The sequence below is a fragment of the Giraffa tippelskirchi genome, chromosome 9, assembly GCF_054371585.1.
Source record: "Giraffa tippelskirchi isolate mGirTip1 chromosome 9, T2T-mGirTip1v1.2.pri, whole genome shotgun sequence".
NCBI classification, from domain to species: Eukaryota; Metazoa; Chordata; class Mammalia; order Artiodactyla; family Giraffidae; genus Giraffa; species Giraffa tippelskirchi.
The window spans coordinates 145699314-145713991 of NC_137283.1; the positions used below are offsets into that span (position 1 = coordinate 145699314).

At 39.6% G+C, this 14678-nt stretch overlaps 1 long non-coding RNA gene across 4 annotated transcripts in view; it reads left to right on the forward strand.

Annotated features, from left to right (window-relative positions):
• LOC145522042 (uncharacterized) overlaps positions 1-14678 on the forward strand; it is a 233776-nt gene that overhangs the window by 42113 nt on the left and 176985 nt on the right. For all 4 annotated transcript variants that reach the window (XR_014065862.1, XR_014065864.1, XR_014065863.1 and 1 more), the window contains exon 2: positions 12857-12970. This is a non-coding gene — a long non-coding RNA (uncharacterized LOC145522042). The remainder of the gene's footprint in view (positions 1-12856; positions 12971-14678) is intronic.

Below are 14678 nucleotides of genomic sequence, written 5' to 3' on the forward strand. Positions count from 1 at the left end.
AAAATCCCATGGATGGAGGAGCCTGGCAGGCTACATATCACAGGGTCACAAAGAGTAGGACATGACAGAGTGACTTCACTTTCACTTTTTCAGTGATGCTGAAGCTGAAGCTCCAATACTTTGGCCACCAGATGTGAAGAACTGACTCATTAGAAAAGACCCTGATGCTGGGAAGGTTTGCAGACAGGAGGAGAAGGGGAGTTCAGAGGATAAGATTGTTGGATGGCATCATCAATTCAATGAACATCATCAAACTTGATGAATTTGAGCAAACTCTGGGTGTTGGTGATGGACAGGGAAGCCTGGTGTGCTGCGGTCCATAGGGTCACAAAGAGTAGAACACGACTGAGCGACTGAACTGAACTGAAGAATATACAGTAGCACTATTTTAGCAAATTAATGGTCCAGTTTTAATTTATGGTAAAATAAAATTTAATTAAATTTAAACTAATTAAGGTGAGTCCATTCACCACAGTTGTGTGGTTTTCTCCAGGCTCATTCAGCTGATTTGGTACAGGTGAGGAGTAGGTGGCACCACTAGAATTGAGTGTTGCTGAGGGAATTCAGAGGAGGGAGAGTGGGAAAAGGACATTAAATGTGTTTGCTCTGCATTGAATCCTAAATGGCCACAAGGAGAAGTGAGCACATTAGCGTCATACTATTTAGTGAAAGTATTGCACACACATAGGCTCAGTGATGTCAAAATATTACTGGAATGAAAATGTTAGAGTGCATTGGAACACAGAACCTGGGAATCAGAAAGAGTGAAGTTATGAAAGGATAGTTCAGTGCAGCCTTTCATCTTGACAAGGTATGGCCATCGGTTGCATGGTTCAGGTGGGACTGAGAGAAGAATAATAGGAACTAAAAACATCAAGAACCTGAGAAGTGTCAGAAGTGGATGTTGAAATCACAATAAATTATGCCGGAGTGTGTAATAGAGAGTTGCTGAAGTCATTGGTGAGTAAGGGAGAATGATTAAGGGACCATATTTGAAGTAAATGGGAGTGATCTAGGATTTTGAAGTCCGTTGACTTGCACTGCAAGGAAGCAGGAGGGGATTTTTGTTTTTTGTCTCCAAGAAGAAAAAAGGCACTATTGCCTGACAACCTCTAGACAGCAAACATTTATTGTTTGTTGTTGGTTGAATGCTTCCATGAACTAAACGTTCTAAATGAAATGCATCTCTCTGGGTCCATATAGAACTTTTACACTGTCTCCTTGTTGATTACATTGTCTTTGGGGTCATGATTCTTTTAACTGTGTCATACAAAGGAGTGCTCTCCTTGTGCCCCCAAATAGCTCCTGAAAAGTAGCTGAGAGCTCCCTGTTCTTCATAAAATTCAAACTAAAATTCAAAATAAAGCATAGATGGCATAGTCTACCTGCATGTCTTCCTGTTGTTTGTAAAATGTGACTTTGCTTTTGACCTGCTTCACAAGAATGAATAAGCCATTGCAAATGCAAAATATTCAAATAGGGAGAAATAATTTTTCCTCTGGCCTGAAGCTACATTACTTCTTTAAGTAGTTGGGACACAAACAATCTCCTTAAAGAAGCTTTTATAGTCACAAGTCACAGGACAACAGTTGGGTTATGCAATATCCACTGATAGTCTGATGCTGGGAAAGATGGAAGGTAAAAGGAGAAGGGGGCGGCAGGGGAGGATATCTCGGTTGGATGGCATCATTGATTCAGTGGACATGAGTTTGCTCAGACTCCAGGAGATAGTGAAGGACACAGAAGCCTGGCATGCTGCAGTCCATGGGGTCACAAAGAGTTGGACACAACTTAGTGACTGAACAACACCAACAGCTGATATTCTTGGAAGGAGCTAGTGTGTCAAAGCACAGACTGATTAATATTGGGCCTTGACAAGGAGAAAACTGGACAGGTTAGTTGTCAAGGTTAGTATCTGCTAAGAACTTGAGAACAAAACATTAAGAAATCATCAGATTTATCATCAATTAAGAAAGAATATTATTTATGGGAAAAATTGAAAATAGATGAAATGACCAGACATTTTTAAAGGAAAATGATAAATTAGCACACTTAAACAAAAAACTGCATAGATTATTAACCACTACAGAAATAAAATTCTTTTCCTTACCTATTCAACCAAAAAATATCTAGGCCAAATTTATAGGCAAATTTTTGCAAATTTTCTTAGTTAAGCAATATGTTATAAAAATATACCTGAAACTATAAAAAGAGCTAAAGCTGTGTGATTCATTTTTATTACCTTGTTATAAAAACTAGAAAAAGACAGTATTAAAAAAATAAAACTGTAGGCCAGGAAATTGAATCTAACAGCATATAACAAATAACCATCATAAACAAGTTGGTCTATTGCAGAATGAGATGATAGTTCAACATTAGAATTAATGCCCCACAATTCCTGGAGATTAATAAAGAAGAACCATATGCAGAAAAAAACACATTTGATAAAATTCAACATCAACTCACGGTAAATCTGTTAGCAATGCAAACTCTTAGCAAACTAACAGCAAAGGAACTTCTCTTAACTTGGTAAAGAATATAAAATATCAGAAGTAAACATGATGTTTAATGATCAACTGTCAGAATGTATTTCCATTAAATTCATGAATAAGACAGGATGCCTGCTCTTCCTACTATTGATTACCATCAAGGTATGTAGGTCCTAGTCCTTCTAGTAAAAGAAAGAAAAGAAAGGTATAAAGATCAGAAAGAAAAAGTTAAAACTGTCATTGCTTGAGAGTATTAGCATCTCAAGAAACAGATCAAGAAGATAAATGGGCAAACATTTTAGGCTAAAAGCTCACCATTATAGAAAATTCAATAATGTTTCATTACACCATTAATAAATGAAAAATTTACTAGGGAAAGTAACACTGGTTTCAAAACTATAAATAACATGTAAATTCTTTTCAAGAGCTAATCTGTAAGTATTGACTAGGTGGAGCATTTAGAAAGATAAACTTCACCATAAGAGGAAAGTGGAACCAGAAGAGAATTGAGTCAAACACTGTAATGTTTTCAGTTACGTAGAGGGCTTCCCAGGTGGTGCTAGTGGTAAAGAATCCACCTGCCAGTGCAGGAGATGCAAAAGATACGGGTTCTATCCCTGGGTTGGGAAGACCCCCTGTAGTAGGAAATGGCAACCCACTCCAGTATTCTTCCCTGGAAAAATCTCATGGATATAGGAGCCTGGTGGGCTACAGTCTGTGGGGTCAGAAAGAGTCAGACACAAGTGAACACACACACATACACATTAACTATTAGTCTATGTTCTAGACCCCTACTTTTGTAGCAGTTTAGTCCTATTAATTCTAATAATTCTCACCATAATATTCTTCTAATTGTTAGGCCCTTCCTAGTCATTTGCTGGGTTACTTCGCCAAACACCGAGCTCCTTGCAGGTCTGACTGTGTCTCCTTCACCTCTATATCTTTGGTGCCTAGTGCAGCATTTGCCATGTAAGAGAAGGCATAGCACATCTTTCTTTGTTGAATGGACAGCACTTGGAAGAAAAAGATTTGCCATGTATATGTATGTACTTGATCACCTGACATCAAAGATGGAAAGTGTTTTTTTTTTTAATGTGTGTGTGATAGAAACACATGTGGAGAGTTGACATTATAATATTTATATCACATAATGATATTGTAAGGCTTCCCAGGTATCGCTAGTGGTAAAGAACCCACCTGCCAATGCAGGAGACACAGATTTGATCCATGGGTTGGGAAGATCCCCTGGAGAAGGAAATGGCAACCCACTCCAGTATTCTTGCCTGGAGAATCCCATGGACAAAGGAGCCTGTCAGACTACAGTCCATGGGGTGGCAAAGAGTTGGACACAACTAAGCAACTAACTAACGATATTGTATCTTAAAAACAAGATAATTTATATCATTCAAGAGAGACTACAGAAGTTTTCAGCCTAGGACACTGTATGTTTGTGATGAAGTGCATTTTTTTCAAGAAAAGGCTGAGTAGGGTGGCCCTTCAGAATAACATCAGGCCCCCAGGCTACTGAAAATACCTCCACTCAGGATTCTGTTAGGCCCTTAACACTCTGGTTGTGAAGTGCGTGCTTAGTTGTTCATTTGGAGTTTTCTACTCTCAGGCTTTTGTTCTCAAGTAATCAAACCAGCATTGAGTTTCCTTCTGCTTTCTTCCTTAGAAGGTCTTCTGATAGAAGATTGCCTTTGATAGGCTGACTCATCTCAGGGAGGGACACTGCAGGGCAGAGGGTTCAGTTGCACCTCTCACGCCATCCCTACTGCACCTGTGGTTTTGCTGGCCTCCTGATTGCACTGCCCATTTTCTTTATGATTCCTTTTCAATCCCAATAAAGATAATAACAGCGATACCTTATATTTATGCTTTGCTGTATAAATATAAATAAATATAAATCGGGGCTTCCCTGGTGGCTCAGACAGTAAAGAGCCTGCCTGCAAAGCAAGAGACTTGGGTTTGATCCCTGGGTTGGGAAGGTCCCCTGGAGAGGGGAATGGCAACCCAATCCAGTATTCTTGCCTGGAGAATCCCATGGACAGAGGAGCCTGGTGGGCTACAGTCCATGGGGTCGCAAACAGTTGGACATGACTGAGCAATTAACACTGACTAACTGTACAGTTAATAATTTTCCAGTAATTTTAATAATTTAAAATTTTTAATTTTCTTCAAATTAAAAAAAATTCCCCTGTCTTCAAATAAAATCTTACTTAGAAGCTTAAAATAGATAACCAGATTAAATGGCTGAGATGCTCAGTTGATGTGTGTGAGGTAGAGATTGGGAAGGAAGGTGTGTCTCAGAGTCCTAAGATTTCTACCTCTTAGGGCTGCATGGATCAAATTTCAAAACCACTGACATGTATTACTACCTCAAATTCAAACCAGATTGGGCAGGTGTTTATAATCCAAATTTTCTAGGTAAATAAATTTAAGCAGTTTGCCAAAGATCTTGCACCTAGTAATTAACAGAGCCAAGACTGGGGCTGATATCTATTCAAAGGAGCAGCAGTATTCTTCACAAACATAATGGATTTTGCCCATAAAACCTGGGCAAAATGAATCTTATGTATGAAAAGAGTAGCACTGCATACATTCTAGTTAAAATTGTCATACTCATATTTTTCTTCAACTAAAAATATATCTAGTTGATTAAATAAATGATAATATTAATACATCCTTTCAATGGACAGTTTTGTGGTTGTTAAAAAGAATAAGGCACTCTATATGTACTGATATTCAGTTCAGTCGCTCAGTCAGTTGTGTCCTACTCTTTGTGACCCTATGAACTGCAGCATACCAGGCCTCCCTGTCCATCACCAACTGCCGGAGTCTACCCAAACCCATGTCCATTGAGTTGGTGATGCCATCCAACCATCTCATCCTCTGTCGTCCCCTTCTCCTCCTGCCCTCAATCTTTCCCAGCATCAGGGTCTTTTCAAATAAGTCCGCTCTTCACATGAGGTGGCCAAAGTATTGGAGTTTCAGCTTCAACATCAGTCCTTCCAATGAACACCCAGGATTGATCTCCTTTAGGATGGACTGGTTGGATCTCCTTGCAGTCCAAGAGACTCTCAAGAGTCTTCTTCAACACCACAGTTCAAAAGCATCAATTCTTTGGAGCTCAGCTTTCTTTATACTCCAACTCTCACATCCATACATGACTACTGGAAAAACCATAGCCTTGACTAGATGGGCCTTTGTTGGCAAAATAATGTCTCTGCTTTTTAATATGCTGTCTAGGTTGGTCATAACTTTCCTTCCAAGGAGTAAGCGTCTTTTAATTTCATGGCTGCAATCACCATCAGCAGTGATTTTGGAGGCCCCCAAAATAAAATCAGCCACTGTTTCCACTGTTTTCCCATCTATTTGCCATGAAGTGATGGGACCAGATGCCATGATCTTAGTTTTCTGAATGTTGAGCTTTAAGCCAACTTTTTCACTCTCCTCTTTCACTTTCATCAAGAGGACTGATATAAAATAACTTAATTGTTAAATAAAAAAAGAAGCAAGACAGAGCACTGGCTGATATATAGTTTTTAGTGTAAAAATACTTGTATGCATTTATGCATATGTGTATGACAATCCTAGACAGAGTGTTAAAAAGCAGATATGTCACTTTGTCGACAAGGGTCCGTATAGTCAAGAGTATGGTTTTTCCAGTAATCATGTACAGATGTGAGAGTCCGACCATAAAGAAATCTGAGCCTGAAGATCCGATACTTTTGAATTGTGCTGGAGAAGACTCTTGAGAGTCCCTTGGAAAGCAAGGAGATCAAACCAGTCAATCCTAAAGGAAATCAACCCTGAATATTCATTGGAAGGACTGATGCTGAAGCTGAAGCTCTAATCCTTTGGCCACCTGATTCGAAGAGCTGACTCATAGGAAAAGACTCTGATGCTGGGAAAGATTGAGGGCAGGAGAAGGGGGCGACAGAAGATGAGATGGTTGGATGGCATCATCGACTCAATGGACATGAGTTTGAGCAAATTCCAGGGGACAGTGAAGGACAGGGAGCCTAGAGTCCTGCAGTCCATGAGGTCACAAAGAGTTGGACAGGCCTGAGTGACTAAGCAACAACAATGTATACATTTAGAGTAGAATGTAAGAATGTACCAGAAACTGTTGATACTAATTCTTTCCAGGAGAGAAACAGGGTGACTGGGGATGAGGAGAATTAGCCTTCATCTTATATCACCAGTACATTTGACTTGTACCACCTGAATTTAACCACAATTAAAAAGTAATAATTTGATATAAAAGCTTGGTCTGTGGCAATATTTTTTTTACCAAGGGCCACTTTCTTACTCTCAGCCATATCAGTTTCCCCAGATATGTTCTCATGTCACTATATATCTTTATCAATTTGCAATTATTCACCTGTTCTGTCATTAGTTGATTAATATCAATCTTTCACAAGACTAAGCTCCAGAAAGTCAGGGCCATCTCTGTCTTTGCTCTTTTAAACTCTCAGGAAAATTATCTAAGACTTGAACATGGCAAAAGAGGTTGCTGGATGTCCTTTTGTTGTCTAGTGGACCCTCCAAAGATTGTCTGACTCTATGGGTTTACACCTTTATCTTTCTACTAAGTTATTGTAGAATTCTGTATGTGGAAGTTACAGAAAACTGATAGTTACGCAAATGATTCTCATTTACAGCAATGCAAAGAATTTGATAGCTCATGTCTTATTGAAATAATACTGCAAACATTATGTTTTACTGCCATATAGGATATTAACCAGTTTTCCATCTGTTAGTTAATTCCATCAGTTTTTTATTCTGGTTATATACATATAATCAGTAATAATTAATATCAGTATAATCAATATAATATATTTCTATTCATTATTCAGATTTATCTTTGAACTATTTTAACATTTTACTCCTTCCTATTGAGTCAAAAAGTGAAGGATCTGAGAGATTCCTTTGCTTACAGAAACACTAGACTCTGAATAGGATGTCACACCTTTGTTATTCATAGCAATAACACTGTAGCACTGGTTCCTCACGCCTAGCACCTTGCTAAGTGAAGTGTTGAGAGCCAGATGGTTACACCTGTGCGTGTAGGAGGTTGCATCACAGATGAGAAACCCCCAAATTATGAATCTCAGAGCTTACATAGGAGCTGGAACATTCACCCTTCCTCCCTTCTAGGGAAAGAGAAAAGATTATGTTTTTATTCAGAATGTAAACAAATCCTCTCTGGGAGGAGGGAAGATCTTTACCCTGGATGGACACATTTGGCTTGGGGAGGGATAGGAACGATGGTATGAATCATTGAATGGGAGCAGATGCCTCTGCCTTGAAGGAGTCAAGCAGCTTCATGAGGAATACCTTTCAACTGTGAAGAGCAGATGGTTCTTGGGGGAGAGAAGACATTCCCTATCATTCTAGCGAGTCACTTTCAGTGCTCAGGAGACTCACACTGTGTGGGAATGTGGAGTAATAGAGGGAGGACTGGCTTCCAACAGTCCCTTTGTTAATGAGTTGGATAAAATCTTTGACATGCATTCATTTTATAATTATACAAAAGTAAGAATTTCAGCTTTTTGACAATTTCACTGTAGGAATTCCACTGTCTTTCATAGTCCCCACTACCTAAAAGATATTCAATGAATGTTTATTGAATAAATATATAATACATTAATAAAAAGTAAGAATTTAGTTTTTTTTTTCTTTTTTCAAAAACTGATTATGAAATTTTAATGATTTAAATAACATTACAGAAAATGCCCACCTCTTCCTTCCCTTTTCCAATTTTTACTGGTAGGACTTCTGAAGTAAGCATTATTAATTGAGCTACTTTGTTTTAAAAGTAAACCTATCCTGCATGCCTGCATGCTCAGTTGTGTCTGACTTTTTGCAAATCTAGAGACTGTAGCCCACCAGGCCCTTCTGTCCATAAGATTTTCCAGGTAAGAATATTGGAGCTGATTGCCATTTCCCCCTCCAGGGGGTATTCCCTACCCAGGAATCGAACTCATGTCTCCCGTATTGGCAGGCAGATTCTTTACCACTGAGCTACCTGGGAAGTCCCTCAGACCTATCCTACTTTGGACATCATCGCCTGTGTTGCTTTGTTTCTTCTCAGGAAATGAACTGTATACGTCCCATTCCAGCTTGCAGTAAAGGAGAGCTTGCCGATCACGTGTGTGTTGCTTTGAGAAGGAAAAAGGGCCTAAGTAGGCAAGTTCCAAATTCCCTTGATTACAGTTTATATTGATTTGGACTCTTTGCTTGCAAATAACAGAAACTAATTCAAACTACTCTAAGCAAAAAAGAAAATTTATTGGCGGGATAATGGACTATGTCATTGAATTTGAGGGCAGTGAAGCGGGTGAACCTTAGGAACAATAGCTTGCAGTGCTTCAGGGGACCCAGAAAGCCCTTTCCAGCTCTCATTTCTGCCTCTCTCTCTGTTCATCTGTTTCATTGCTCTCGCTCGCTGCTTTCCTATTAGCTGCATGGCCTGGTAGAAAATGGCTGGTACCTCCTGCTTCCAAGTAACAGTTGCTTACTGCAGACCAGCGGCCCAATAGGGAAAAGATCTCTTGCTTGCTCTGGTTAAAGAATTGTTTTCCAATTCCCAGCGGACAGACTGATTACCCATCTGGGTCAGATACCCAATCAATGGGACCAGAGGATGTGGGTGTGGGTGACACGCATAGCGATGTGTCAGCTTCTGGAATAACCTTGTGGCTAGCTAAAAAGGAGGTAATTTCTAGAAAACCAGAGTTAGTGAGATGATTCAGTAAGTGCTCACTGGAGTGACTTTTCAAAACAATTTGTGAATAAAGGAAAGCATCAACCCAGCAAACTGGGAAAGCATAAAAGAGGGCAGAGGCACAGTCTGGTGATTAAAGAAGAGAATGGAGAATGTAAAGTTGTGGGAAAACAGCATAAATGAGACTCAGAGGGAGAAGGAAGAAGGTGGAAATTTTCCAGTAGGATGATAATGGTGCTTGCCTTTTCCTAGAGTTTGGAAGTCTAATAAACAAAGTTGTAAAAGTGTTTTGTCATCTCTTCTATTAAGCTATCTATATCTGCACAGTCCAGCTCGGTAGTCCATCAGCCACATAGGGCTAGTGAATGCTTGGAATGTAGCTAATGTGAATGAGGAGCTGAATTTAAAGTGTTATGTTTTCATTCATTTAAATTTGAATAGCTACATGTGTCGAGTGGCTACTGTACTGAATAGTGCAGCCTCATACTGAGGGACTGAATATACAAACAGACAATGGCCATACCACAAAAAAATAGAACTCTTACGCACAAGCTGCAGTAAGCTGCCCAGGAAACCAATCCAGGAGGCCACCCTGCTATACCTCAGGTTGGTAGGAAGCCAGACTACTATGTCTGGGAACAACTAGAAGCCAAACTATCACCCCTAGCATTCAGCCACAGATGGCCAAGGCTTGATTAACGCTTCACTAATTTTTGTCCCTGCTCCAACTCAGGACCAACCAGAGAAAGCCAAATACATAATCCTAGTCAATCATGTAGGATCCCTTGCTCTAGTTCACCACCTACAACTCCCTGTGCCAACAGCCTACAGTCAGGGCACATCTGAAGCCTTCTCTTTTGTCCACTAGAATGCTTTCCCGTTCTGCTGCCTGCAGTTGAGCCTCTGCCAAAATGTAAGTGACAGAGGCTGACTCCTGTGCTACAGCAACTCTGAATATAGGCTTTCCTTTTTCTCATTTGTGTGGTCTTTGTTTCTCCATAGCATTTATTTAGTGTGTACAATTTATTGCTGTATGAATCTCAAGATATGCCAAAGAGTTAGAGATGGCTATGCCTTTAATTGGCTTGGAATGTGTTCCTTACTGCAGTACTTTCAAGATATTTTAATGGGAAATCACTGTTTCATAGGGATTTATATTTTTAAAAATAATTGACAAAAGCCCCAATCATCCTTAATATATGAGGACATGCATTCAATTTTCTGCTTATGTTTATTACCTGTGCCTATTTATAAGTTAATAGATTAGGGTTGCTAGAGTTAGCAAACAAAAATATAGGGCACTCAGTTAAATATGAATAAACAACACATTAATTTTTTTGTTTAAGTACATCCCATGCAATATTGGTTCTGTTATGCTAAAATATGATTCACTGTTTATCTGAAATTCAGAATTAAGTTGGCATCTTACATTTTACCTGGCAGCCCTAGTATACATGCTCCTCCCAATATGTGAAGATGTCTCTTACATAACCTCACTCTGGCCAGGTTTTATATAGGGCTCAAACTTTAGGAGAAAGGGCAGAGAGGACCAGAAATGTTTTTAGATATCCTACTTTGTCATGTCCCTTTTTCCTTGGATGGAAGGAAAGAGTTAGAATAAAGGTGACAGAGGAAAGCAGAGCAGAAAAATGGTGATGATCGTGTTTGCTCTGGTGGGGCAGGGGTACCAGAATGAACAGAATCCCCAGGAGACCAGCCTTGTGGCACCCATGGCATCTGTGCCCTGGTGGTTCAGTGCTGCGCAGGATTCAAAGGGAAAGTCTATAGCCTCTATAATCTTTCCAGAGATCCAGAGATGCTTCATCTTATTCATTTCATCTCACTGAATATGAGACTTCTATATGTGCCTTGTCTTCCTGATCCTGGCTCAGCCAACCTACAGAGCTCACTCATTTATTAACAGTTTTAATGAGAGCCTACTATGTGCTGGGCATTGTCCTATTTTTGCCAGGATTGTTGCCAAGGATAAGACAAAAAATATCCCTGCCATTATGGATCTTATATTTTATTCCAGGAAAAAAATAATAAATGAGTAACAAGTAAATGATTATGTATGTATCTGTTAGTAATAAATGGTATGAATACAAATTAAACAGGGTAAGTAGAAAGGTGGGCAGAGTCAAGTGCCAACTCCTCTCCCAAATCATTAGAATAACCCACTGAGCAAGCAAAGCTGAGCTAATCACTATTGCAGTTTCAGTGCTGAAAGGAAGAACAGTGCCTTGACAGTTTTAGATGTGCCCCAGGTGGGGAAAGAAAACATAGGATATTGATGAATTTTGGAAGGTCTAGTTTAAGGCAGTCTTTTCAGTGTCAGTCCAGACTGAGATTGTTGAACACACTTTGGGTTTGAAATTGAAGAGGAAAGTGATCAACCCAGCTAATTTACTTGAATGAAGTCTAGTGTTATTTGGATAAATGAATATTGAAAAGTTTCTGAAATAAGCAATATCATTATTTGCAAATCAATCCTCCTTGGAAAGAGTTTCCTAGGATGTTGAAGTCCTGTTGCTGAAAACAGTGAGCTATGTGTTTGAGATAGTTAAGAGGGCTGGAGGCTATTTCACGTGGTTTGGTCATGTTGATGACCACTGATGTGAAGGGTGAGACATAGGCAGTTCTTGAAAAGAGCATTCCAGGTAGGAGGAAGAGAAAAGGGCCAGCACCTGAGACGGGAATAATGTGGAGTGGTTAAGCACCAGCAAGAGAACCAGGGTGGCTGGGGGGCCTAGTAATTTCTGGGGAGAAATTACTTTGGAGAGACAATCAGGAGCCAAGTTGTTCAGGACCTTCCTAGCCCTAAGGAAGAGGTTGGATTGAATTCTAAGCGATATGGGAAACATTAATGGCTTTCAAAAGAAGAATAATATGATTTATAGGGTTAAAGGACAGCTTTGCAGGAAGACCAGATAGGATGCTATCTCAGTGGTCTGGGTGAAGGATCAAATGATTTGGTCTTCAGCTATAGCTGGGGAGGTGATGAGATGTCACTGATGTAGAGGTATGTTTTAAAGGTAGATTGGGACCTCCCTGGTGGCCCAATGGCTAAGACTCCACACTTCCAATGCAGGGGGCCTGGGTTTGATCTTTGGTCTGGAAACTAGATCTGACATGCTGCAACTAAAGATCCTGCTTGTCTCAAGGAAGATCAAAGATCCTGTATGCTACAACTAAAATATGGAGCAATGAAATAAATTAATTTTAAAAAATAGTAAAGGTAGATTGATTGGATGTGGGATGTGAGAGAAGAAGAGGGATCAAGGATAATGCCTAGTATTTTGTCTTGAATAGTAGGTGAAAGTTTGTATGCTATGTGCTATAGTCTGAATTGTGTCCCCCCACACCCGCAATTCATATATTGAAGTCCTAACTCCAATGTGACTGTATTTGGAGATAGGGCCTTTAGAGTGGTAAAATTAAAGTTAAATGAAGCCATAAACGTCAACCCACTCCATTATTCTTGCCTAGAAAATTCCATGGACAGAGGAGCCTGGCAGGCTCCAGTCTGTGGGGTCGCAAAGAGATACAACTGAGCACACAGCATGAGGCCGTAAAATCAAGGACATAATCTGTTAGGATGGTGTTGACCTAAGATCTCTTTCTGCACCCACAGAGGAAAGGCCATGTGAAGACACAGCTCAGAGTCTACTGTTGACAAGCCGAGAAGAGACCTCTCACCAAAACCAACCCCGCTGGCACCTTGATCGTGACTCTGGCCTCCAGAACTGTGAGCATATAAATTTCAGTTGTTTAAGCCTCTCAGTCTGTGGTATTCTGTTATGGCAGCCACAGCAGGCTAATATACCATGTAAACAGTATATAGAAAACTGTGGAGGGAGTAGATTTGGTGGGGTAGAAGGGTGGGCTGAAAATCAAAAGTTCTCTCGGAGATGTAGAGGTGATGGTTGATACACAGTAAAGGATGTTGAGAAACGAATGTGGGAGTCAGTGATGTGTGGCTCAGAGATTTTGATTTCCCTTTTCTTCTCCAAACATCTGACCACCATCACCGCCAGCTTCCCTTCCCACCTTCTCCAGCACCTACTGCTTTTATGCCCTTTCTCACCTTCCTACTGAAAACTACTTCCTGAAAAGGATCAGCTGTGATGTAAAAATATCTGGACGTGGTGTTAAATGCACTGCATTGATGTGCCACCTCTAACACTTACCGTCTCTAGTCAGGGAGTCTTGGGAACCAATTCACTGAACCTTACTTGGCATCAGACTCCTCTCCTGAAATAAGAATAAGGATATTTGTCTTACAGAGTTATTGTGAAATGACAATGATGCAGGAGAAAAATGAATGTGAAAGCATTTTATAAAGTTAAAATTTCAATTAAAATATATGAGATCATTGGTATTATTCAATTTCATTTTAGTGTGGTGAGTTATTTTCATAGGGGTGATTATATATAATCTGCGGGAAAAAATTTGACCCATGAAAAGCATGTCTAGAATTAGTGCTGCAAGAGAACTCTATCCACTCTCCTTTCCCAAATCTCATCAGAAAAATGAGTGACTGATCTGCCCACAAATGAAACCAGTTTCATCCTCAATTCTCTGTGGCATGGATCTATTTCTGTTTACAAACCAGACTGCCTTGTTCTAGAAGATATAATACAGACTATAACATAGAGTTATAAAATCATAGAATGTTAAAGAATCCTTAGATATATTTCCAAGGATGGCAAAATGGCCGCTTAAATCACGAGTCTCCTATCCTTTGACCACAGAAAACATTTTTTATTCATCATAGTGCACTTTTCTCCTAGGCTTTTGTATAGCCTCAAAAATTCTTTTCTTTATGGCACTCATATAACAAGTACCATTCTGCTTTGGTGGACAAATTTTATTTCCTACCTGTGATTTTAGTTAAATTCTCTTATTATACAGATGAAGAAACTGAGACCATGAGAAAGAATTTGCCTACAGTGTGTTTAATGCTTCCAGTAGATGCCAAAACTATTTAAGTAGACAGCTGTATTCCTATATGTATAAAATAAATGTGCTTATTATGCATGTGTGTGCCATATCTCATCATCCACCCCTACCCCCGACCCCCTATAGATGATTGTTCACTTGAAGTCTTCTTTTCTGATTGAAGACATCGCTAGGGAAGTTGAGATGCTCATTCAACAAATCTTTCTGGTCCAACATTAGCAGTACTGAAGCACTGTTTTCTGAGAGATATGACTCTTGCCTTTTGCCTACTTAATTAAGTAAAATAAAAGTAAGACAGGAATTATTAGATTCTTGTAATCCATTGTTAACTTACTACATTACAACTGAGCTCTTCCATTCCTAAATCTCTTTTAACTTGTGAAATAGGCAAGCAGAGAGGTTTCTTCTCCTTTCATCTTCTTAAGGGTGGTGATACATTAAGGGATACCATGTCCGAGATTTCACGCCACAGGCTGCCAAAATTTTACACTAAT